Source organism: Mustela nigripes, chromosome 5 (genome assembly GCF_022355385.1).
Source record: "Mustela nigripes isolate SB6536 chromosome 5, MUSNIG.SB6536, whole genome shotgun sequence".
In the NCBI taxonomy this organism is placed as follows: Eukaryota; Metazoa; Chordata; class Mammalia; order Carnivora; family Mustelidae; genus Mustela; species Mustela nigripes.
The window spans coordinates 36,216,244-36,242,941 of NC_081561.1; the positions used below are offsets into that span (position 1 = coordinate 36,216,244).

The following is a 26,698-nucleotide window of genomic DNA, read 5'->3' on the forward strand; positions in this document are numbered from 1 at the left end:
AGTGGCGCATGGGAGAAGAATGAGGCACAAACAAGTCAGCTTCAATAGAACAGGAGTGGGGGTCAGCAGTTGAGAAAACTGTGGTCCCAAACAACTCCTCAGTCCCCCTCAATCCTGTATTATTAGATACGAGGTAACAATCAACAAAGGAATCAAAGGAGATTATAGATAAGTAAGATATGTCTGATCAAGCAGTATAGGATTTGTGGTTGAGTAAACATATTTATAGGAATCATCTAATTAACTACAGGTGATCTCTGGAAAAGGCGAGATAACAGAAAAAAGAAGCAGGCGGCATTGCACCCTGCGTGGCCAGGCATTCCCAGCTGCTTGGCTTCAAGGATATGTATCGTCTTCTCTCCCAGAGGCCTGTTGCTGGTACATGTTCAAGCATGTTTGGTCAGTACATTGTTCTGAGGGACGGTTAAAGGTTACCCTCTCTTCTCAAGTTGAATATACTTTTGAAAGTGTTTTAATATTGATTGCCATTCGTAGTTTGTGAAGGTAGGCATTTCATTAATATATATGAAAAGATATATTCAAAGTTAATGGTCAGAATTATGCCCCCCCCCATTATATCAATGCATATTGGGTAAAAAGCATACTTGATTTCTATTTGATTTGTGTTTTAGTGCTGGAAAAGGTCATATAGATTGCTGTAACAGAGGTAGAAAAAAGGGTCACTCTTTTGTTGTTAGAAAAGAGCTGTCCACTGTGAGACTGCATGTCCTAGGTATCTTTGTAGCTAGGGGGAACTGTATCCTCATTCTTTTTTTTTTTTTTTTTTAAGATTTTATTTATTTATTTGACACAGAGAGAGAGAGAGATAGCAAGCAGGCAGAGCAGCAGACAGAGAGAGGGAAGCAGGCTCCCTGCTGAGCAGAGAGAGCCTGATTTGGGTCTCCATCCTAGGACCCTGAGATTATGGCCTGAGCTGAAGGCAGGGGCTTAACCCACTGAGCCACCCAGGCCCTCCTGTATCCTCGTTCTTGCCACGTTGTCATCAGTGTTATGATTAAAGCCACATGTGAAAGATGACAGAGGCTCTGGCATCCTGGGTCCCTGAGTGCCTGTGTGGACCAGGGGCATTAAGGGAGGAATTTTGCCCAAGAAAATAACTTAACCATATGGTTGGGACATATAAGTATGTTTGGGACAGCTGAGAATGTCTTCTCACCTGTATTGTATTAGAATATAATTAGTCATATTAGAATATTAGAATTAGAATATATTAGAATATATTAGAATTAAAGTCGTATTAGAATATAAATCACTGTTTCTCAATGTGTTGTCTGAAAACCACTTAAGAACTATTGCCAGCCACTGAGGGATCAGAAGTTTGCCTTCGAGTGTAAATCAACTGTATCACTAAGCACATTGTTCAGTTCAGCTGACATTATTTTATTCTAGGTAGACTGTTTTGCTAAAGAAGCAGTGTGTTGATTCACATTCTCGTGAAAGCACCTGAGCTTGTCACAGACCAATACTTTGAGTAACCATGGTATAAATGATCTGTATTAGATTTGTTCCTGAAAGCAAGTTTATTTTATTCTTTTAACCAGAGTAACATATGGACATACTGAAAACAAACAGATGAAACAAAACAAACAAACAAAAACTCAGAGTGCAGAAAGGAGATATGAATGAAAAGGAAAAAGACTTCCTTGCTCTTTGAGCCCACTCAAATCCTTCTCCCCAAATTAATCACTTTCTTGCGTATCCAATCAGAGAATATTATGAGCATATGTGCATATTAAGTATAGAGTTTAAAAATATACACAAATGGAATTAGAGTGTGCACAGTCTTTGGTACTTTGCCTTTTATTCAGTATTTCTTAGGAATACTTGTACATCAGCCAATATAGATCTATCCCATTCCATCTGAGGGCTGTATAATAAGAATATTACATGGTATATGTGTATCTTAATATAACTAAATTAGTAATTCATTTGTGGACATGTATCACATTTCTAACTTTTTTGTTTTTTCTTAATACAAACAATATCACAATGGATAGAATTATACGTATAGCGGCACCTGGGTGGCTCAGTGGGTTAAAAAGCCTCTGCCTTCAGCTTAGGTCATGATCCCAGGGTCCTGGGATCCAGCCCTGCATCAGACTGTCTGCTCAGCAGGGAGCCTGCTTCCCACCCCTTCTCTCTGCCTACTTGTGATCTCTGTCTGTCAAATAAATAAATAAAATCTTAAAAAAAAAAAGAATTATACATGCAGAAAATTTTGTGTACTATTAAAAATATGTAAGAAGGAATCTCTGAGTTCAAAAGAATCACATATGTAATTATAAAAATTATAAATTATTAAATTATTATTATACATTATAAAAATTATATAACATTTTTGAAAGAAATTAAAGGTGATGCAAACAAATAGAAAAGATAATCCACGCTCATGGATTAGAAGAATTAATATTCTTAAAATGTCCAGACTACCCAAAATAATCCACAGATTTAGTGTATTCTTATGAAAATACCAAAAGCATTTTTCACAGGACTAGAGCAAGTGATACTAAAATTTTTATGGAACCGCAAAAGATCCTGAATAGCAAAAGCAGTCTTGAGAAAGATGAACAAAGCTGGAGATATCACAATCTCCAGATTTCAAGATATACTACAAAGCTATAATAAAACAGTTTGGTGGTAGCCCAAACATAAAATATAGATCCGTAGGAAAGGATAGTGAACTCAGAAATAAACCCATGCTTATATGGCCAATTAATCTATGACAAAGGAGGTAAGAATATGCAATGGCAGCAAGAGTCTCTTCAATAAATGGTGCTGGGAAAACCCAACACCTACATGCAATAGAATGAAACTGGACCATATTCTTATACCATACATGGAAATAAACTCAAAATGAATTAAAGTCCTGAATCTGAGACCTGAAACCATAAAAATCCTAGAAGAAAATATAGGCAGCAATCACTTTGACATCAACCTTAGCAAGATTTTTCTAGACATGTCTCTTCAGGCAAGGGAAACAAGCAAATGCAGATGTAGGGACTACATCAAAATAAAACGTCTCTGCTTAGCAAAGGAAACCATCAACAAGATGGAAAGGCAATCTACAGAATGGGAGATGTTTGCAAATGACATATCTAATAAGGGGTAAATAGCCCCAATATATAAATAACTTATACAACTCAACATCAAGAAAACAAATAATCCAGGGCACCTGGGTGGCTCAGTGGGTTAAGCCTCTGCCTTAGGCTCAGGTCATGATCTCAGGGTCCTGGGATCGAGCTCCACATCAGGCTCTCTGCTCAGTAGGGAGTCTGTTTCCTCCTCTCTCTCTCTCTCTCTCTCTCTCTCTCTGCCTGCCTCTCTGCCTACTTGTGATCCCTGCTGAATAGAGAGCCTGATGCAGGTCTCAATCCCAGGACCCTGAGATCATGACCCGAGCCGAAGGCAGAGGCTTTAACCCACTGAGGTGCCCCAAATACCATATGATTTCACTTATACGTAGAATCTGAAAAACAAAATGAACAAACAAAAAAAGCAGAAGCATACCTATCAGCACAGAGAACAAATGTGGGTACCACAGGGAAAAGGGTGGGAGGATCAGCAAAGTGGGTGAAGGGAAGCAGGAGGTCCAGGCTTCCATTTATGGAATGAGTAAGTCACAGGCATGAAAGGTACAACACAGGGAATATGGTCAATGGAATTGTGCGGTGGCAGACGGTAGCTACGCTCGTGGTGAGTACAGCATGATTGTGGAATTGTGGAATCACTGTGTTGTGTATCTGAACTAATTACCATGTGTAACGTTATGTGTCAACAATATTTCAATTAAAAAAGAGAGAGAAGTGGGTGAGTAGTGGATGAGGAAGATAATGGAAAAGGTATCTATGACACAGATTTCCTACATGCGTCATACACAGTATTGACTCCTCACCTAGAATTGTTTTGCTTCTCAAATGTTGTTCTTCAGTATCTTGCTCTTTATCACAGCCTAGATCCCTATTTTTTTAACTCTTGATTACCACTACAAACATGCTCCTCAAATTCATTAAGCCTTTGTGTATTTGACCCTCCCCCTTCCTCCCTGTCCATCACCTACCACACCTCCTGTTTAAACTTAAAAATTCTCCCCCCCCCAATCTAGAAAAACACGACAACTGTCAATTAATTCAACTATCAGCTTTCTATGCTATATAACTGGACTTCTTAGCACTGCCAGAAAAAGTCCCCAAAGCAAATGGATTGTTCAAAGCATTCAAGTTTTTAAAAACTGCAGCAAGATGCTGAGTACTGCTTAACAATCCTATGCCTTCTCCTTGCTTTTGCTCCTTCCTCATCTCACACTTTGAGCCTCTGCTCAAGTCTCTCACTCTAGAAAACTTCTTTCTTGCAATAGGAAAATCTCTTAGTCATGTATTATCTCATGTCATTCTCCTTGCTTTTAAGCATCTGAGAACTCATCTTCACATTGATCTACAGAATCAAAATTCCTCAGATATTTCATGGTGTGGTTCCTGCTTACTTCCCATTACATCCCACATCCCTTATGTACCCCATATTCCAGCCAAACCAGTGACAGAGATCTAAGGATGCTCCAGACTCTCTCACGCCACTCAGTTTCTGTACTTCCTTTTCCCATTTTACTCCTTAGCTCGCCATCCTGTCCTTGCTCAGCTTGGTGAGCTCCTCTTTACCCTCTCTATTCAGTTCAGGTGTGAGTTGCTCTGAGAAGCCTTGCCTGGTGCCCCCTCCCCCCATCCCACATTAGAATTTGTATCTCTCTCTTTGAACCCAGAGACCCTTTGTGTGTTTCTTTGCTCCCACCTCAGCCTCAGCCTTAGAATTCTGCACCTTAGATCAGTGATTTTATGTCTCAAAAACTAAAAATTGTGGCTGCCTCATAATAACCAATAACCATAATAACCAATAAATGTTTCTAGAATGAATAGACAGATGGGTCTTTAATGTGAAGAACAGAACATCACATTTAGTAATTGGGTGACTGGGCGAAAAGTATGTAAGATGCCACTCTCCTGTTAATAATATCACTAATATCAATAACCTAAAACCAATACCAAAATGTCTCAATCTGTTTAAAAGAGAGGAATGTCCTTTTCTCCAGTTAATTACCTTTGACAATATTTTATGGAAAACAGTTTTTCATACTTGTAGATGTCATATGGGATTGAAACTGGTATCCCTACTTTCTACTCTCCGTTCCCAATAAAGAAACAAGGGATATAGATATGCTGACACTTTGACTGAATGGAAATCAACACCCATATGTTCAGCATCACCTACAGCGATGACATTTTCTAGGCTGACAGGCTTTATATCAACTTCTGAAGGTGTTACCGGGCCAAGAGGAAGACCATTAACCAGGGCAGCAAGTGTCAGAACCCTATGGAAGCAGAGGTGAAAAGGCAGATACAAAGGCAACTGCAGTCCATGTTTCATAAGCACTTGGGACACTTACTAAAAAAAACAACTGAGGGGTTTGAAGTGGCGGGGGGTGGGGTGGGAGGTTGGGGTACCAGGTGGTGGGTATTATAGAGGGCACAGATTGCATGGAGCACTGGGTGTGGTGAAAAAATAATGAATACTGTTTTTCTGAAAATAAATAAATTAATTTAATTTTAAAAAAATGCTGGTGACCAGGGATGACTGGGGTGGCTCAGTTGATTAAGTGTCCAACTCTTGATTTCGCTTCAGGCCATGATTTCAGGGTCTTGAGATCAAGCCTCCTGTCAAACTCTGTTCTGGGTGTGGATCCTGCTTAAGATTCTCTCTCCTTCTCCTTGTGCCACTCCCTTCTCTCTGCCAAACTACCCCTCAACCCCCTCCCCCTGCCCCACCGGCCACTGACATACACACATGTGTATGCTCTCTCTAAACAAAGAAAAGGGGGTTGACCAGACCCCATCTCAGTACTACTAAATAAGAATCTCTGGGAGAAGAGCCCATGAATCTGAATTTTAAAAAGTTTTTCTTAAGTTTCTTTGGCTCATTGAACTGTGAGAGCACTAATTCTAACATGACTCTTCCGCCAGATCTGCCCCTGGAGCAAAGGGAAGGGTCCCAAGTGCAGATGGACATTTCAGGCTAAGCAAAATCAGATGCCCTTTAAACTCTCAGATCACAAGTATACTTGCCATGTTTTGATACCACGCTCACTAAGTGCTCTCCCACAGTTCCGTTGCCACATTCAACCTACTTGAAGACACTATGCAGTACAGTGTATATTTCATTGCTTCTCGGCCTTTTGGCTAAGATCAAGTGTAGTACAGTGTATATTTCAGTTCTTTTCACAGTGATGCTTCTCACTGTGAATTAACACATAGGTGTGGTTGTTCTATTTAATAATGTCTTGTAAACTCTTTTCCCATGAATCAATGCCCTAGATCTGATCAATTCTCTAATAATTCTTTTAGGTATAGTGAACATCTGCATATGTAAAGGCTGGAGAAAGACCCTAGATTACCTCCTTGTGCAAAGGCTTTCTTTCTTTCTTTCTTTCTTTCTTTTTTTAAAATATTTTATTTATTTATTTGACAGAGAGAGAGAGCACACAAGTAGGCAGAGAGGCAGGCAAAGAGAGAGGGAGAAACAGGCTCGATCTCAGGAACCTTGATCATAATCTTAGCCAAAGGCAGACACTTACCAACTGAGCCACCAGGTGTCTTTTGTTCAAAGGCTTTCTTAAGGAATAACTGGCCTCCTCCTCTCAATCCCTTTTCCTTTACCCTGACTGTCTTATCTTTCTAAAATATTTGTCATGAGTTTGCGATGGTTTTGTCTGAAGAGATTAATACTTACAAAATATCTGCCCAAGTTCTCTGTTTCAGTTGAACGGGGTTCACAATTGATGCTGCTTAATAAACTTGACAGAGTCTAGTTTCTGTTTTTCCTGTAAGGGTAAGGCCAAATTCTGAAACAATAGGTTTTTTTTGTTGTTGTTGTTTGTTTGTTTGTTTAGAGTTTACTTTTTTGACAGAGATTATGAGGAGGCAGAGAGGCAGGCAGAGAGTGAGAGGGAAGCAGGCTCCTTGCTGAGGAGAAAGCCTGACTCAGGGCTTGATGCCAGGACCCTGAGATCATGACCTGAGCTGAAGGTAGAGGCTTTAACCCACTGAGCCACTCAGGTGCCCCTGAAACAGTAGTTTTTAACCAATGATGAATTTGCCCACCAGGGGACATTTGGCAATGTCTAGTGACATTTTTGTTTGTCGCAACTAGGGAGTGCTACTGGCATCTAGAGTTTAGAAGTCAGGGATGCTAGCTAAACAATTTACAATGCACACACCAGCTTCCTATAAAAAAGAAAATTACGGCAGGCAAGAAGTGATATGGGTACTGTCTGTACTTTCTGCTCAGTTTTGCTGTGAACCTAAAACTGCTCTAAAAAATAAATTCTATTTTAAGAAAAGAGAATTATCTAGCCTAAAATGCTAATAGTACCAAATTTGAGAAGCTTTGCCCTGAAGGAAGCCAGAAAAGTTCTTTCCTACTTCTGAATCTTCATTCAACTTTTATGACAATGCTAGCTAGCTTTTGTAAAGGATAGTAGTTTTGCATATAAATGCTTTCAGAGTGAGTTCAGATGTACATCTCTCCTTTTGTTCAAATCAAAAGATGATGTTATAATTGAGTAGCATGTGCTCTACAACATCACCCTTGAGATGAAGCCATTTAGCTATATCATAAATATGAACCATGCTGAGATGAGAATTGAATTCACTTTTTAAGAGACACACTTCTGTCAACAGAGGTAAACTAAATTAGAAATATGAGATGTTAATGCAACAGAAATTTGGTCTTGGAATCTGGTTATGAGGGATGACCTACTTTGTGGGGGTTTTTCATTTTTGATTTCCAGAATCTGTGTGTCTCCCTCAGCACATGAGCCTTCCATACCCACACATCTTGTGGGCCATATGGTGCTCTTTTGGAATGACTTTCATTTGATTTTCTTCCTTCTTTACAAGTATTTCTTTTATTTTCACTTTGTCAGGAAATGCTGAGGTCCTTCAAGAAGGCTCTTTTGTCTTAATGTTCTTCTTACTAGTAATGACCTTCAATTCCAATAGGACTCTTATCAGAACATTATGTATTATGAAAAAAGCAGAACCGTAACCCTGTTGGTGAAGTTTAGAAAAGCCTTTCTAGGGGCGCCTGGGTGGCTCAGTGGGTTAAGCCGCTGCCTTCGGCTCAGGTCATGATCTCAGGGTCCTGGGATCGAGTCCCGCATCAGGCTCTCTGCTCAGCGGAGAGCCTGCTTCCCTCTCTCTCTCTCTCTGCCTGCCTCTCCATCTACTTGTGATTTCTCTCTGTCAAATAAATAAATAAAATCTTTAAAAAAAAAAGCCTTTCTATATAACTTATTTGGGTGTAGAGAAATGAATGAATCCACTCTTCATTTGGATTCAGTACATCATAATTATATGAAAAATTCACAGATTTCTTTTGCATGTGGTGAGGGAAATGGTCAAGAAGAGAGGTGAGTTAAGGGTTAGGGATGTCACTTCCTGGGGAGTTACTGAACTGCCTACTCAAGGCCATGGGATAAGGGCATTTAACAATGTCAACTGTCATTTGGATATTTGAGTACTAAAGATGAGAGAAAATGGCTAACTGCTTTCTACAAGAACAAAGCCAAATGAATGGTGGAAATGAACTATCTGTTAGTATTAAAAGATGCCAACAGGACAGCAGGGAGAATCAAGATTAATTAAATACAATTAAAAAGTGGAACTTCCAAAAAAAAAAAAAAAAAAAAAAAAAAAGAAGTGAAACACACTGTACCAAAACAGAAGCTGGTGGCTTCCCAGAAAGCCTGCACCTCCCTCTGTTTTCCCTCCATCAGTCTTCTCCTTCACATATTGTTGTTCAGCTTCAGTGTAATGCTCAGTTGCCATTACGCTGGGCAGAAGCACTCTGCTCTCTTTCCTTCTGGCAGGTTGTCTGTGTCCTCTGTTTTATTTGCTTAGGACATTTCCACCATCGTATCTGCCCCCAAATTCCACACGTGGTAAAACCCGTGGTTGGGAAACTGCTTATCAACAGAAATGTAGACATAGTCATTATCTGTAGGATAACACCTTCCCTCCCCCAGTCTGAAGACGTGTTCGTTTTAGCTTGACTCAGAAGTGGCCCTGTCTTGTCCCCAGAGAGTCGAACGCGTCTCTAGGAGTTGAAAGCACATCACTGCGCAGACGCCGGCAGGGTTGCTCAGGAGAGACGCAGCACCTGCTTCTCCTCGGAGGGGGCCGCGGCACGTGGACCCGGCCGTGCCCCTCCTTCCGCGCCCTGCATTTCTTACTCTCCGCCTTTCTTCTGCACTAAGGGTTCTTTTGGTTTCCCCGATGTCACTACTGTCTTAACTTAAACACTTAAATACTCTAGTGTTTAGTATTTCAGATTACTGGAAAACTTTTTCCAGTTGATGGTTTCATATCACCTGCGCAAAGCTAGGCAGCCTTTTGGAGTAAGTTTAAACATACTGTTTCAGCCAAAGAAACACAAATCTGAAGTCCAGAATAACTGAAAAGCAGTTTAAGTCTTTACTGTGGTGGCTCAACCCAGTGTCAAAAAAAGGTTTTATATTCATATCACATAGAAAGTAACTTCAAAGCCTCTTTCCTCCTCTCTTCAGTTATCTCAACAGGAATACAAGCTGCTGGGAAATGTTCCTTCTCTATCTCCCCATCTTGTCTCCAAATTCAATTTATGTTAGGCTGAGTACCTTCTGTCTACCATCTTTTGTTCTCTTAAGCTGTCCATTAAGGGTTCTTTAGTTGTAATCTAGATTAATCTAGACTTAAAAAAATTTTTATTTATTTATTTGAGAGAGAGAGACATAATGAGAGAGGGAACACAAGCAGGGCGAGTGGGAGAGGGAGAGGCAGGCTTCCTGTTGAGCAGGGAGCCTGATGTGGGGCTAGATCCCAGGACCCTGGGATCATGACCTGAGCCGAAAGCAGATGCTTAACAACTGAGACACCCAGGCACCCCCTAATCTAGACATTCAAAGTGTTTTTCAGTTCTCATTTCTGTGCATTACATGGGGCAGCAAAACCAAATACTGAGCACCTGCCAAGCAATGAGGGCTTGCTAGTTTTGAAAGTTATTTTAAAGACAAAAGTTAAACAAATCCAGTTTTCCCTTACAAAATATACACACATGCATACAATAGCAAGGCACTCTTCTTCTTGAAGGAAAAGACTATCAATTCATTCTTATGTCAAATTGTTCAAAGTATGTCTATACAGGATTCCTATTTTGGGGGTGCAGAGGAGGAAAAAGAATTTCAGCATAACCCCTAGAAAGAATAATTCCATCCCATAGATGAAGCTTAGTTTCATAGTCATTTTAAATGAAATTAGTTTTGCCTTATTAACCAATATTCTTTCTCTGAATTGTTAAGTAAAAAACAATGATTGGTATTCCCCTCCACAACCGTGGAGGGGAACTTTTCTTCCACTTCCACAACTTTTCTTCCACTCTCATTTACTTTCACTAAATCTGCTCTTGAATTAACTCAGGCCAATAGGTCTTTGTTCTCTTTAATTCTGTTTGGTAAGTTCTCTTTTGGCTCTCCTTCCATTTATGGCTTAAAAACTATGGTCAAATTATTTCAACTAGTCCTTCCTAATTACTCAAAGTCTTATCAATTTGCTTCTGTTCTTCCCGATAGGCTGTGTAGGGTCTACGGCCATACCACCCTGAACGCGCCCGATCTCGTCCGATAGGCTGTGTAGGAAAAACCCACTACTCCCATGTGTCTTCTTTTCTCTCACTGCTACCACACTCACAACACTTCCAACACTACGTGTAAAGTGTCGGAACTTTACTTTGGTTTTTCCCACACCAAGAAATTCTGGAATACTAGCTCTGTGCCCTATAATTTAACTCAATCCTGACACTGTCTACCCAGAGATAGCATTACATTCCACAGGTTAAAGGCTCAGTCCTTCAAGACTGCCTTCCACTTCAGATGCCAGTCATCAGTAGTAGATCTCCATGTTAGTCACAACTTCAACTTGGCAACAAATTGGAGATTCCCATCATCTCCTCCTCCTCGGACTAGATTATTTGCTAGGAAAGCTCACAGAATGTAGTGAAGCATTCATGTTCATCAGTTTATTAAAGGATACAGATGAAGAGTCAGACAACGAGATACATAAGGGTGGGTTTTTAGCTCAGGAGCTTCTTTCCCTTGTAGAACTGGGGTGCACCACTCTCCTGGTGCATGGGTGAACTTACCAACTTTGAGTTCTCCAAACATCATATTATTAGGATTTTATGGACACCTTCCTTATGCAACCATGATCAGTTATTAACTCAATGTCTAGCTCTTCTTCCTTCTCTGAAGAATCGGAGGTGGGGCCGAAAGTTCCAAAGACCCGGCCATGATTAGAAAATCATGGCCTGGTCTTTTTGAGGAACAGACCCCATCCAGGAATCATGCTGAGTCACTTTCTTAGAACCAAAAGACACCCCCATCACCCAGGAACTTACAAAGGATTTGAGAACCCTGTCAGGAAACCGGGTCAAAGACCAAATATTAAAACAAAAGGTGCCTCTAATACTCTTATCACTTAGGAATTTCTAAGGGTTTCAGGATTCCTGTGTGAGGAACCAGGGGCAGAGATCTTTTTCTATTAATCTCACATATGTCAAGCCACATTTCTCCATTATTTATCCATTTACCTTTTCTCCTCCTATCTGAAGACTTTGGAAACCTGCTAAAGAAAAAGAATCTCAAAAATTTTTCAGTGTTGAGTTTAAATGTATGATTTCCAACATCAGCTGAGTCTTTTATGCAGCTTTGAATTCCTTGTTCTTGGAAAGATCACATTCCCACTTCCCACCACTATCTTAAACTCAGTACCTCACTTAAACTCAGGTCCCCTGCCCCATCTTTCTTGGCAGATGGCCTTATCTTCTACTTCCTAGTGAGAAGAAGCTAACAAGTCTCTTAGCTTCCTTCTTGCTTACTTCCCATTTCACAGAGTGAAGTGTTTTCTTTCTTTCTAAAACAAATCCCTCACAATGACTACTGGTTTTTCCAAGGATTTGTCATCAATTACTTATTTTCTCAGCTTTTTATAAACATCTCTTCCACATTAGTAAAATTCTCATATCTATTTCTTCTAAACTGTTACTAAAGTCTCTAATATATGCTTTCTATGCTTTTCTGTATTTTCCAAACATTTTAATGTGTTATGTCACTAGATACAAAAACAATTCAATGTAATATAATCCATTCTATCTCTTGTCTTGGACAAATTTCTTGAAAGAATACTATCTATCCATCCTCAATATTTATACTTTCTCACCTCTAATTTGTAATTTGGTCCCATGTCACCATGCCTCCACTATACTGTGTCATCCCTTTGTTCACAAAGGTTACCAATTATTTTCTAAATAAATATAATAACACGTCTTTTTCTTACTTGACTTCTCTATGTTACAAGTTGTGTTCAACTTCTCTTCCTTAACATGGTCTTCCTGGGTGATAGCATCCATATCCATGGCTTTCAGGGATGAAGTCACAATAAGGATATCCAGGGTTTATCTTCCTTGAGCTCCCCAATCAGATCTCAACTCTCCACTGATTTTCTCTACGTGGGCATGGCACAGAGGCATCTCAAACTGAAAAGGTCTAAATGGAACCCATCATCTCCCCATTAAAATCTTCTCTTCCTTCTTTGTTTTCTACACTGATGACTAGTAATGCCATTATCCCATCTTCCAATCCAGAAAAGCCATTCTAGTTTACTTTGCTTCCCATATTCAATTATTTAACAAATTTATGTTGTTTCTGACAGACAAGTTTTTGTAGGATATGCTGTGTAATTTTCCTTTTAATCTCAACTGTCCCCATCTTAATGGAACAATTGTTTCTAACCTCTTTGGTTTGGTAGGTGACTACTCAGTTTATAGTGAGTTACCAGCTTGCGGCGATGGATCTCACAATGGCCAGGCTTCTCTTAGTTAGCCCCATCTCCTGAATGTGAATGATGATTCAATTTGGGCCAATCAGATTCTTTCCTCTAGAAATCTGAAATATCTTCTTCTGAATAGAGAGACAAGGTGATCAAGAGTTGGTGGAACTGGGACGTCTGGGTGGCTCAGTTGCCTTCGGCTCAGGTCATGATCCCAGCATCCTGGGATCGAGTCCCACATCGGGCTCCTTGCCCTGCAGGGAGCCTGCCTCTCCCTCGGACTCTGCCTGCCTCTCTGCCTGTGCTCTCTCTCTCTCTGACAAATAAAAAAAAAAAAAAAAAAAAAAGAGTTGGTGGAACTGACATACTTTAATGGTAGACTGCCCAAAACTCCTATAGCTCCCCTGGTTCTGTCTGTAGTCTTAGTTGTTAATGATTTCCTCAAAGAAAGAAGATAATGCTTTATAATAAACTTCCTTTTTAAATTAATTTTGGCCCATTTGTTCGTGCTTGCTTAAAACCAAAACATCTTCAAAGTATGCCCTGAGGTTTCTATCACTGCTATTGTAGTTCTGTTTCTGAAATGATGGGTAAGTCTTACTTCCTGTAAATTATTTCAGAGACTTGCCCTGGCCTACTGTGTAAAATGCAAATTCCATAGCTAAGCATGAAAGACCCTTCAAAATCTGGATTCTTCTTCTTTCCTTGTGTTATTACCCACTACTCCCTATGTACAGTAGTAATTCTAGCCCCACCCCTTGTGATTCTGATAATCTTCTTCTTTTTTTTTTTTTTTTAAGATTTATTTATTTATTTGACAGAGGGAGACACAGCCAGAGAGGGAACACAAGCAGGGGGAGTGGGAGAGGGAGAAGCAGGCTTCCCACTGAGCAAGGAGCCTGATATGGGGCTCGATTCCAGAATCCTGGGATCATGACCTGAGCTGAAGGTAGCCACTTAACTACTAAGCCACCCAGGCATGCCATGATTCTGGGATCTTATGTTGGACAGGCTGCTGAACCCTGGCCATGTGTGGTAGAATATGCCTCTCCCTTCTGATGAATCCCTTTATGAACCTCTTCTGACACCCTTGGGTGCAGTCAGCACCTTCTCCTCTGCTCTCATAACACATTCTTATTTCCGAAAGTGTTTACAGTGTCAAAGGGTAAGTTATTGTCCTATTCGACTCTTGAAACTCCTTGATGGCAGAGACATCTGGCTAAGGAGCCCATGTGCTTCTGGAGGTATCATTATGGGAAGGAGGATGACAGAAGATCAGAGATCCTTAGAAAGGTTGGGGAATTATGGTGGCTTTGTAAGCCTCTCAGGCAGCTTCTAGAGCAAGATATATCCTGACAGAAAAGTGTATCATGATACAAAAAATGAAGTAAAAGGAAGGAATTACTACACTGGTGGTATTAGTAACCAGGAGTAGTGCTTTTCTAATTTGGAGTTAATGGCACAGTTGGAAAAAAACACCTGTATATGAGTGTGGTAATAGCAGGAATGGCATGAGCTTGGAGGATATGAAGAAGGTTGGAATGACAGTTAAAGGACATATGTGGGGGTACCTGGGTGGCTTAGTGGGTTAAGCCTCTGCCTTCGGCTCAGGTTATGATCTCAGGGTCCTGGGATTAAGCCCCAAGTCGGGCTCTCTGCTATTGGGGAGCCTGCTTCCCCCTCTCTCTCTGCCTGCCTCTCTGCCTATCTGTGATCTCCCTTTCCATCAAATAAATAAATAAAATCTTTTTTTTTTTAAAGGACATATATGGAACATTCTAGTGATGGCTGAATAAAAATTTAGTTTCTGGACACCAGGAGATCTTTACCATTACTGGGCCCACATCGCTCCTGCCTTTTTTGGTAACCATTGCTGAGGTGACTAAAGAAGAGATCCAGATATCCCACAAATGATTTCTAAAAGCAGTGAGAACAATTTTGTGTATGCAGGACCTCTTTTTAAGAGTTGTGGGAGATTGGTCGAAGATATTGAACAGATGAGTTAAGTGAGTCAGTCTGAACACAAGTGAGTGTGAGTATGTGAATAAGAAGCCAAGGAATACAATATGCTGAACAAAGGTTAATTAAAATATGAATTTGGCAAGCACTAAAATTTTGGACAGCCTTAAAACTTCTTAAATGTTGCTTCTTTAATAGGCCTGTAGGTTTCTACTTCTCTCTTTAATTACCATCTGTTAAGTGAACAGTGATGATGAAGTAAAATGAAGTTTTCCCAGAGCTTTTGGTATTGAATCTGCTCTAAAAATTCACTCACCTATGAAAGCTTACTATATTTTTATTTTATTTTTAATTTTTCGGCTATCTCCTGCTCTTTCCAGGCCAACTACTCTTAGGGTTTTCACTTAAACCAGTATTCTCAGTTATATGGTGATCACTGTAACCACCATTTTAATATTCCCTGTGATGTTTTAACTGGATGCCCCAAGTCATCCTTATCTTGTGGAAATCATGTGTTAGATTTGATAATGAAAAGGAAAAGTGCTTTTAAGAGACCAGTATGGATGTACTACTAGTGTATTTAGCATTTTAATATCTACCAACTGTGAATTTACCTTTGAATTTACATTGTCACCTTTATAGATATTTCAGTAGTGGCTGTTGATTACAGGATTTGACATTATTTATTTATTTAAGCTAACTACATGAAAATGAAGCAGTTATAATGTTTACCACTGCTCTGTGATATAAAAGGTGAAAGGAGATTTCCAAATTATTTGTTTTTCCACAACCTGGGTAGTAAACAGAGTGATATGGCTGCATTTTGATATAGCAAATTGGCTAGAACAGATTTCCAGTTTGTCCTTGGTCTACTGAAAACCTGCACCTAGGAGAAATAAAAATGAATTGAATCCAGTATAACCAGATTGTAAAAGTGCATAGAAGTCATAAGAGAGAAACCAGCTCTCTGGGGTTCCACTATAAAGTAAGAGAGATAAGCCTGCTACTGAGGAAACAAGATATGAACCCTATGAAGACATAGAGCTATTTTTTAGTCTACGCCTGCCTGAAGGATAGATTTAGATCAAATAGCTTGTTCTTAATGCATTCCTCCAATCTTGCTAGCTTTCTCACTGACAGGTATTTTGTCTACCCCAGTTCCCAAGTCCTCCATTTTCCCTGACCATCCAAATACTACCTATTTCTGATAGTCCCAGCTCAATCGTATATTAGCTGGCTTTGAGTCTCAATGAGTTTCCTCCCATCTGAATTATTTCATTAATTGGTGAACTGTGTAAAACTAACATTTAAGTACACAGCACAGTATTGTTCGGTATTGTGGCAAGTGCCCATATCTTTATTTATTTATGTAGATCATAAACTTTAGAGGGTGGGTACCATGTTTCATACTATTGCAGTGTCCACCCCGGGAAAACCCTGAGCATATGTCCAGCATATACGTATTACGTGAGGTATATAGTTCCCCACAGGCCTGCTAAAAAGGAGGGAAGAATAGTCTAAGAAAATGGTCTGGACTAACTAAATGAAATCTCTTTGCAGGATGGGTTATTAACTACTCCTGAAATTCATTTGCTGATACTTGAATTTGTACAAATTTTTAGGGAATGGAGAGGAAACAGGAAGTAGAGGTTGTGGGGAAACAACATGGAAGAATTCTAAATAGACTTGCCCTTAATTCTGACTATGTTTCCTTATGAAAGTTCTTTCTGTCCTAAATATGATTTATAAGCTGCTGTATACTCACTGCTGTATGAAAGCACAGCTTCTTCTGACAGCTGACTACCAGTTCATTAAATTTGCAATTTATTTTTATTTTCCCTTCTTTTTAGCCAAAAGAAAATAGTAGTTATTGTCTTATTTCCTGTAACAGTTATTGCTACCATTAATCTCTTCAGTAAGTTTTACAGAGAGACATAAATCTACCCCCAATACCAGATAAGACAGATGCTCAAAGAAATATATAAATACTTAAGTTAAAAGTGACACAATTATAAGCTGGACTGTACGCTTTTAAAAAAATTGTATTTCAACTTGACCATGACTCCATCCACACATCCCTGTATATTCATTTAAGAAATAACAATTAATATACTCTATAAGGTAAGTGAATGAAGTTTAGGACATTCCATTTAATCTAGCATTTCAGTTTTAAAGATGGTGGCTACCAAAATTTGAGAGCAACCACGATGTCCTTCAGTAGGTAAATGGATAAATGAACTGGTATATACAATGGAATATCATTCCACTTGGGTTTTTGTTTTTTTAATGGGCCATTGAGCCACAAGAAAACATAGAGGAACCTTAAATGCATATTGTTAAGTGAAAGAAGCCTGTCTGAAAAAGCTATATACTGTATGATCCCAGCTATATGATGTATCTGAAAAGGCAAAACTAGGAGAGGGTAAAATAAAAAGATCAGTGATTGTCAGGAGTTCACAGGGAAGGAAGACAGGAGGGATGAACCGGTAGAGCACAAGACATTTTTAGGCCAGTGAAGCAATTACTTACCATACTCTAATGGTAGATGCATGGCATTATATATTTGACAAAACCCATAGAATGTATAACACAAAAAGTGAACCCTGATACAGACTTTACTTAATAATAATATATCAATATTGGCTCATCAGTTGTAACAAACGTACCACAGTAATGCAAGTTGTTGTTAAACAGATGAGACTGGGAGAAGGAGGAGGGGTAAGGAGACACGAGAGCTCTTTATACTTCCTGCCCAATTTTTCTATAAACCTAAAACTGCTCAAAAAATAAAGTCTATTTAAAAAAAGATGGAACTTTTTCTCATGTTACATGCAATGAGCTGTATTCTTTAGTTAAATCTTTTTTTAACCTCTAAGATAGCTGAAAATCATAAAGGCTGAAGTTGTTAATGACTTGTTCAGATAAATTTTAAAATCTGAATATAAAAATCAATGTTATAGTGAGTATGTTCAAAGGTTATGTTGTCAAAATATATAAAGCAGTAGGCACAGAAGGACGGTTGATAAATATTATAGGAGAATATGCTGCAGCACACCCAGAATCTGCAAGCTGTCATGCGTGTGTGGGCGCATCAGTTCTTGTCTGCCGTCCTTAATCTAGCTTCCCCTTCTCCTCCAGCTCATCAGTGAATGGATTTTTGTTTGAGGGGAAATAAATGTCTCTGGTTTCATCTGAGAGGAACCACTCAAATTTTCCCAAAGTGGATCCTGACCTATAATGTTTTGAGAGACTGGTATATATGTGGAAAGGATTAAGAAAATGAATGTATTAATTATGATGGTAATTCTAGGCTATTAAAATTAATTTCATATTACTTACCATTTATTAAGTGCTTGGTTAATGACAGGCATTGACAAAATGCTTTTATAAGCATTCATACGTTTACTTAACAAATCTAATAGGTGGCCACTATATGCCAGTCATTATCTTATTTATTTCTCATTAGATCTCCATAAAATGAGAGTGCTTCTTATTTATATTTCCTGATGAGGTAACTGATACTGTCAAGCTTAATGAAAATTTCCCATGATCTGAGAGTTAGAAAGTTGGAAGAGCCAGAATTCTGACTTCAGGAGCCCAAGCTCTTATGATCAAATGCCAGACTGCCTCATACGATACATCAGACCTGAAATTATGAAGCTATATTGTACTGCATGGCTTTGTTCTCATATAGGGAACAAGCAAGGAGTTAAGTTGAGTGAGAGAAAAGGAAAGAGAGATGAGAATCAAGTCATTTCATTTTAAAAGTTACACATTTTTGCTACATTTTGGTAAAATTTTTGAAGTTTCATTAATTTCCCTTTCTCCCAGTTCTATCTTAACTGGCAGTCTGCTGGTAAATGTTTAGCAACTGGATTTCTGACATGAAAAGCCCAGATTTATAGCATTTACGGACTTCTGTGATAGAGATACTCCCACCATGGCTGCTACCAGTGTGACCTAACAGAACACAGAGTTCGGGAGAGACGGGCACCATTGGCTCGTGTAACCTGGCTTCAATATACCACTGTCAGACTGGGCACTTAGTGGTTGGGAAGTGATACATTCCAAAAGAAAACTCCTTTGGGATTGAAGATTGAGGTTCTGTGATATTTTTGGCACCTTCGGCTCTGTTCCTAAAAAACAATCTAGAGAGAGGAAAACAGTTTTCCACAGGAGATTTTATGGTATTCCATTTAAAACTTAGGAGGACCTTGAGTAGTTTTTCGGGTGATGCACTGGACTCAGAGTTCTGGAATTACAAACAGTGAGTGTGTCCAGCTGCATAAGCCAGAGGTAGATTTTTGACATTGTTGCCAGATGATTGGCTGAATTAATTCTGTGGGTTATTCGTGGCCTCTAGCATCAATTGGTAGGGACAAACAAGTGATGAAAATAGGAAATAAAAATATTCCTAGAAACTCACCTATAAAGAGCTATAATTTATAATGTCCGTTCAGCGTTCCCAGTGAGAGCTGGTCCTGGGAAAAGCGCCACAGCGCGCTGGCCTCTGCATTCTGGCCCACGGTGCTCTGCTGGAAGGCGCTGCTCTCTGCCGCAGTGTCCGTCTCTGTTCCTATCCTGCCTCAGGACTCACAGACGGGAGGGGCGGGAGTGCAGGAAGCCTGGACATCCTGACGTGATGCCCTGGGGGTGTATATGGAGAGGGGTGTTAGGCAAGTTCTGGAAACTTACCCAGGCCCCACCTCCTAACTACAGTAAATGCCAAAACCACTTGTTCCTCACTTGGCTCAACCATTCCAGAACAGATTGGGTGCTTGCCATGCTGTCCCCAGTCTCATTATATGAATAATAAACCTTTTCATATCTCTGGGTTCATATGTGTCTCCATCAGTTTTGATACCCAAACTAGTATCTAGTGTGAGATTGATTTCTCCCTTCCTAGGACAACCACAAAACACTAAAACTAAGTCTATTTATTAATACCTAAAAGACCAGAAGATCTATGCAATTTGTATAGTCACACATTTATATAGTTTGTGCCAAGGGTAGAAACACACCAGGCTTTCTTACTGGCATCTGAATGGGGCAAAATGAGGGGAAGGTAGGTGTGGGGCCCGAAAGCTGCCAATGGCCAAACACCAAAGTGGAGTCTTTGCATTTCGATATTAAAATAGTCAAATATAGTGTTGGCTTGAACTTCACGAGCAGAAGACTCTATCTAGATAATAGCCATTTGCCTTGGGTGATAAGTATGCAGAAGTTTACCATACTGTTCTATTTTGGTATGATTGAGATTTTCCATAAGTTTTTAAGAAGTGTAGTCCAGTTTAATATCAAAACTTCAACCTGTCATCCAATTTAAGCTTCTCACTTTCTGCCAACGTGGGCCTGATTCAGGCTTAGAAATCTAGAGAACAGGGTAGTGCATAATCAGTTTCTTTTCCATTTCCACACATTTCTCAGCTTCCCCCTGTGGTCCTGTTGGCTGCTGTGCTGAGAGCTGGGCAGACAAAGAGGGACTGACAAGGTTGTGATCTAGCACTGGTGCTCTGCAGAGGGTGGGAGGTAGCCAAATGCTGAGTCCTGGGTCATTCATGGTTACAGATTCACACAGACTCTGTGAATCTCTTCACTTGGACCCTCTTGTAGCTCTAATTCTGGGGTGAGAACGCAAGCTCTGCTTGGCCATTTACAATACCCATACCTCCATCCCCTCTGCCAGGGCTACCTACACTGGAAGGAAACCCTTCAGAGCAGGGTCTCTACCAGCGTGATTCAGGACCAGTTACTTTTGATGCGCCCACCTGACTCCAGAGAAACTCATGGTAGGAGCACTGTTTACCTTGTAAGCGCTCTCTGTCTTGCTTTGAGGGAATCTTCAGCTGCTTTCATCCCTCAGGCTTTCCCAGGTAGGAGTCATGTGCAAGTCCTTAAGGCCCTACACTTCAGCGAGCCAAGAGAGTATCTTTAAGAACTGGGAGACTTTGGGACCAGCAGATTTCTGCCACTGAAGAAACATCCCCCAGGAGTGGGTGGTCAGCCTCCCCTGCCTTGGCAAGTGCCATCGTCGCCCATGAGTGGCTCCCTGGAAGCTCTCCTCACACAGCTTGCTGGAGAGCAGAGCCAGCGCTCCTTCCTTACCCCCAGAGGGTGATACACTGCATTCTGGCAACTGTCCCCAGAGAAACTCTTCCCTCCTAACCTTCCTGCAGTAATCCCCCCCACTTTTTTTTTTTCAAATAAATATCCTAGTAGTGGAGTGTGGAGTTAAAGGTGGCCAAACTGTGTTTTGGATTACCACTTAGCAAATTTTGCCTAAATGCTTTGGCATCTCCTTTTAGAATGTGCAGACAATTAACACTCTTCCTTATCAGCTTTGGAGCCTCAGCCAAAATTCTGAAACAACAGGGAATTCACACATTCTCCCTCTTGCATTTGCGATCATTTTAAGGCTATGTTGCTCATGACATTTCGGGGGGGGGGGGGGATGTTTTATAAAGAGTGGTTGGTGGTGGTTTTGTAAAACCTCTTAGGAATTTGTGAGAATCGTATTTGGGGTGATAAACACAGGTGTAGGACACTGACAGAGAGACATGGGCATTCAGAAAAAGGCTCACAGTTTGCATCTACAAATTACTGGACTCAAGTGATTTTGAAGACTGGGAGCTGAAGAAATCAGTGGGAGTTAGGAGAAGTCTACCTATTACTAGTCCACTGAACACTACTTAGAAAAATCTTTGTTGCGTTAAATCCTGATCTAGAACCTCATTCTTTTCAGATGGGATACAGAAAAAGAAGCAAATACAGAAGGACTGGAGGGGAAGATGTCCCTGCCTGGTGCCTACCAATATTCTCCTCCAGACAAATTAAAGACAGGACTGAGTAACAGCCCAGATACTCCTAACTAGCAAGAGGTGAAACTGTGAAAGGTACCTGTTTGCATCGCTCTTATTAAAAAAGTGACTTTCATGCTAATGTACATATAGCTCTCCCTAATATTCACTAAGAGAAATAGCTTCAATCAAATAGTGTTTAGCAACGAGAATCTTCTTAAGTTCTACCTTTCAGCCATGAGTCTTAAACCCTTCAGTGTGTGTGTGTGTGTGTGTGTGTGTGTGTGTGTTGGGGGGGGGGCAGCAGTTCTCTTCAGTGCCTCTGGCTAGCACTGTTCACTTTGACTCTGGGGATCAGAGTATGAGAGGAACCATCTGAATCCACCCCCCGCCCCCCCCCCCCCATGATGTGTTAGGAGGTACCTGGCACAGAGGACAGATTTACATGGAAGCAATAGTATTAAGGTAATAAGTGAGAGAGCCTGAGAGACCAGCCCTTTGCTTTCAGGCTCTGCTGGCCAGGGAGGGCCGGCATGCAAGTGTCGTCACTCCCCCAACCACCAAAGCCAGTCCAGTAAAAAGAGCTCCTTTACAGATTAGGCTTTTACTTTCCTCTGAAGAAAACCTGCTACTGCTGCAAATGGTAATAATAGTAGTAGTAGTAGTAGTAGCAGCAGTAATAATATCAACAACAGTAATAGGTTTAAGAACCACCGATATGGCTCAGCTCTTCTGTGTCCTAGAAGAGGGGTTCAGAAGGAATCAGGGATTTGCCCACGCTCGTGGCGCGGTGGAGCAGGACTCCAAACCTCCTGACAGCCCTCGGTGCTCGTCTGCGCAGTTGTGCTGGTGGGGGCTGCCTCCGCGGGGATTCCCCGACAGCCCTGCCTCCTCGCCCCACCTCTCTACTCCGCAGAGAACCATAGGAACAGCACCTTCCGAGGTGGGCAGGCTCCTGGGTTTGTCATTTTTCCCTCATTCCGTCTTAATCCCTCTGAATGTCAGCAACAGCCAGAAGAGCAACAGACTCTTCCAAAACGAATCTTTCTCATGTCTTCTTTGTCTTGTTTCCTTTGTGTGTCTGTCACTGAGTAATACTTCCCGAGCCTGCTCAGAGCGCTCAAGTCCCTGAGCCTGTATTGAGGACAAACAAGAGAGCAAACCTGCCTCTGTGCCCACGGGTATGTGACTTCTGGCATTTTGATGTTACCGGAATGAATCCAAATTGAGATCTTTCCAGCTGAGGAGTAAACTCCAGAGGCAGAGGAGGGGGAATTAAAAATCAGTCCAGGAAGCCTCTGTCTTCACTTAATAGATTGTTATCTAGAAATCAATACAACATGTGTGCCAATCAAATGTGGTAAGGTCTGTGAACCGTTGGGATCGTTTATTAATTCAGATGCGGAAACAAAAACAAGAGACCTGGAGACATCAGTGGGGGTGGTCCTGGGCTTCATGATATCTGGTTCTAGTCCTGGCTCTGCCACCACAGGAGTGTGAGAAGGTCACTTCACCTTTCCAGGCCTAGTTACTTCCTCTATCAAATGGGTGGTTCCTGCCAGCTTTAGCAATTTAGGATTCAATCACATTTAGGGAGCAAAACCAGATTTCTGGCACTGCTGTTTTGTGAAGCTGATTCTGACCTAAGCATATGCAATGCTAAATATAATGTTTTAACTGCATTTCTGTCTCTGTTTATGGCTTCTTTTACTAAGCCAAGATGAGCCTGTTTGGTTCAAGACTGGATAGCCTGGGTGTGTTCAGCACGTTCAGACTGTACTGCCTGTAACCAAAGCCTTTCTGGAATTGTCTGTGGAAAAGCAGCAGGAATCTAAAGCAAGGCTATGCTCATGCTAACTAGATATGCTGCAGAAATAAAGGTTCTTATTAACTGAGTGAAATGTATGAATATTTGGGCTGAAATATTTCTATTTACAGAGTAATATCGACCGAATAGCAGGAAGTCTGTCTCCCATGCCTGGAAGGCTATTTAGGGACTGAAGAGCCCTCTTTAGTGTCCTCTGTATGTTCAGAAGGGTTTACCACAGGCAGATGCGGGGGGTCGGGGGGCCTACAAACATACTGTCTTCAATAAGCTCTGGTTTCCTTCTAGCCCTCTGACTGTGCAGATGCTCAGTAGTATGTCATCAACAAGGACTGCATGTGGCCCTCTTCCATGAACCAAGCAGCTCCCCACCAACAGCAAGATCTGGGGGCGAGAGCCTGCCCGCTGCTCTCCGCACAGTCAGAGATGCTGGTACGTAGTGTCCAATGACTGAATCGTACAGGGAAGGGATCTTGGCAGAGCCAAGGCATGAGGAGAGATCTCTCGTTCTTGGTGGTTCTATTTTTCATTGCAATTTAAAAACCTGCCCTCTGTGACTTGTGCCCAGAGACTTTTTAGAAGTGCCTGAACCCGAGATAATGAAGAAATGATAGAAATTTCTTTGGAAAGTCAAATGGGGAGGGGGACTGCCTTTGATACAGGCAATGTAGTAGATTATAGTACTAGTAGAGGGTTGAAATACAGTTTCTAAAAAGTGGATAATTTCTGTTCCTACATTTGTTTGTAAAGAAACCCGTAATGTCTTTAAATCACTCTTCCGTAAATAGATTACCTTTTTGCAGTGTTAGCAAAGCAAAGCAAACAAAACACTTGGGAGCGGAGCAAAACCAGTTGCATAGACACTGTGGGATACAAGTCAGCAAGCTCTGCAACTTGGCACAGGGAGCTTTCAGGAGGCTGCCGCTGGTCTGGAGAAGGTAAGTCATGTTCTGTGGATGTGACCAATGTGTCCAATTACAGTGAACATCGATGGTGGCATCCACAGAACCCAGGTCTTACGACAGCTGGAAGAACACTGGCAATGGAAAGCTGCCTGTCAATCATGTTCTCTTGATAAGCACTAAGGACCAGCACAGCTCTTCTGAAGAGGAAGTGGAGCTTTGGCAGCAGATACGAGAAGAGGTGTGGGCTCCTCTGCACGGCTGCTGATGGGCAGCTCATGGTTGCAGAGTTGCTAGAGAAGTGTGCATCTGGGCTATCACATTTCTTGTAGATGGTTTCTACAGGGCAAAGTCTTCTAAGTATGGATTGGGAGTGTGGGGTGGGGAAAATGTGACAATGAATTTACAGAAATAGAACAGCTGCCAAAAAATATAAAGAGAAGACCATGTCCTTTAAAAGAGCTGTTACTGAGTTTTTTGGAAAGAAAACCTGTTTTTCTCCTCTCCTGGCCCCGAATAAGCTAGTGAGGGCAGTGAAAAGATGAGGAGACCCAAAGGTTTTCCAACCTGTTCTCATTAAATAGGGAAGAAAACTGAAAATGTTTTTATGAATTTTAGTTGGTAAACAGGGAATAAGATACAAGGCTCTGCGTGCTACTTTGTAGTTTTCAGAGCACTTCCACAAAGTAGTCTTTGCTCTTACTATCTCCTTTCTCGGGATGGAAAAGATATCAAATGACTTAGGCAGCTCTCACAATGATTTGTTGAAGGTTGTGATGAGAAAGCCAACTGACCAGACAGAATCCTTCCTCTTCTCTTGGGTGTCAATCATGTTCTTCTCTTCTCTTTTCGGCTTCTCTAAGCTTTTAAAGGAGGGGTGATTTTGAAGCGATATTCAAATGATACTCAGCTTAAAAAAAAAAAAAGCCCTTTTAATAATAAAAACAATATCAATAATTAGTACGACATACTGATAATATAGGTGGTAATTATAATTTGTTGAGGACTTACTATGTGTTGGGGCTTGTAGTAAGCACTTTGCATACATGGTCTAATGTAATTCTCGCCATCACCCTTTTAGGAGAGTAATATTGTTTGCCCCAGTTTGAAGATGACTGATGTGAAGCACAGTGTTGAAGTTATTGCAAAAGGCCGTGGAGCCAGTGATGATTACAGGGCGGATTTGACCCCCGATGTGCCCTCTCTGTACTTGTGCTGACGTGAATCATGCATCACTTGCTCCCAGTGAATGCCACCCAGCCTGATGCCCTGTCACCAAGGGTGGTTTCACCACCATGAGAGGTGTGTATTTTTTACTCCAGACCCCTAGAATATTCTGGCCCAAGAGCTAAGAACATCACTTTGCATCAGAAAGACCTGGATACAAACATTGTCTCAGCAATTGACAAGTTGGGACACACGTCTAAGTTACTTACTTAATCTTTCTGAGGACCAGTTTCCTTTTCTATAAGTTTGGGCAACCCTCCCTATCTTATAGGGTTGGTGGGAACATGAAAACTAAGGATGGTGAGACTTCTGTGTCAGGCTAAGACAGTGATTCCCTATGAAGCACACGAGTCCAGGTGTGAGGTCTGTACATCCTGGTGTTTTTGCTCCAAAGAAGACCGTTTCCCTCATTGTTAAGAGTTTCCATTCAGATGAGCTCAACGGGAGAAGATGGGCATGATCCTTTTCTTTGGTCATCATTGGCTTTTGCCCTCGTCCTCAGAATACACGTTTTTCATGTGAAATCTGCTCTCGGCTCCACCAATCAACCAAGAACCTAGGCTACCCCAGCCTCTCCTGCAGCTGTTTCCTTGGCAACCAGAGCCCAGCCAGAGAGCTCACCAAACCACAGTGGGACCAAGTGAACCCCTGCAGGAATATCTGCACCTTCCTTTTAAAACGCAAGACACCACACCAGAGCCTCTTTCTCTTGCACTAATGCCAACCCAGCTGCCATCACTTCGTGTTTATAGAACCCTGTCATCTGGGCACCTCAAAGCAGATACACGTTTGTGTCATGGGTCTTTCCCTGTTGAGATCATCATCATTATTCACGTTATTCCTGTAAGGAATCACCTGTGAGAAAAATCAAAGGATTCTCCAATGGGCTCTTTTGTTCTCCTTATCTTTTTTTTTTTTTTAAACTCCGTGCATGGCGCTCCCTCGCAGTTACTATTGCAAATGCTTGTAGGAAAATGCCACACTACAGTGCTAAAATGTTGGGGTGAAAATCACAAGGTATTGTACAGTTCCCCAGTTAGTATAGCCCCATTGACCTTCCAC

At 41.1% G+C, this 26,698-nt stretch overlaps 1 pseudogene; it reads left to right on the top strand.

Moving 5' to 3' along the window:
* Positions 1–6,225: 6,225 nt before the first annotated feature.
* Positions 6,226–6,359, top strand: LOC132018912 (U2 spliceosomal RNA; annotated as a pseudogene).
* Positions 6,360–26,698: the final 20,339 nt, after the last annotated feature.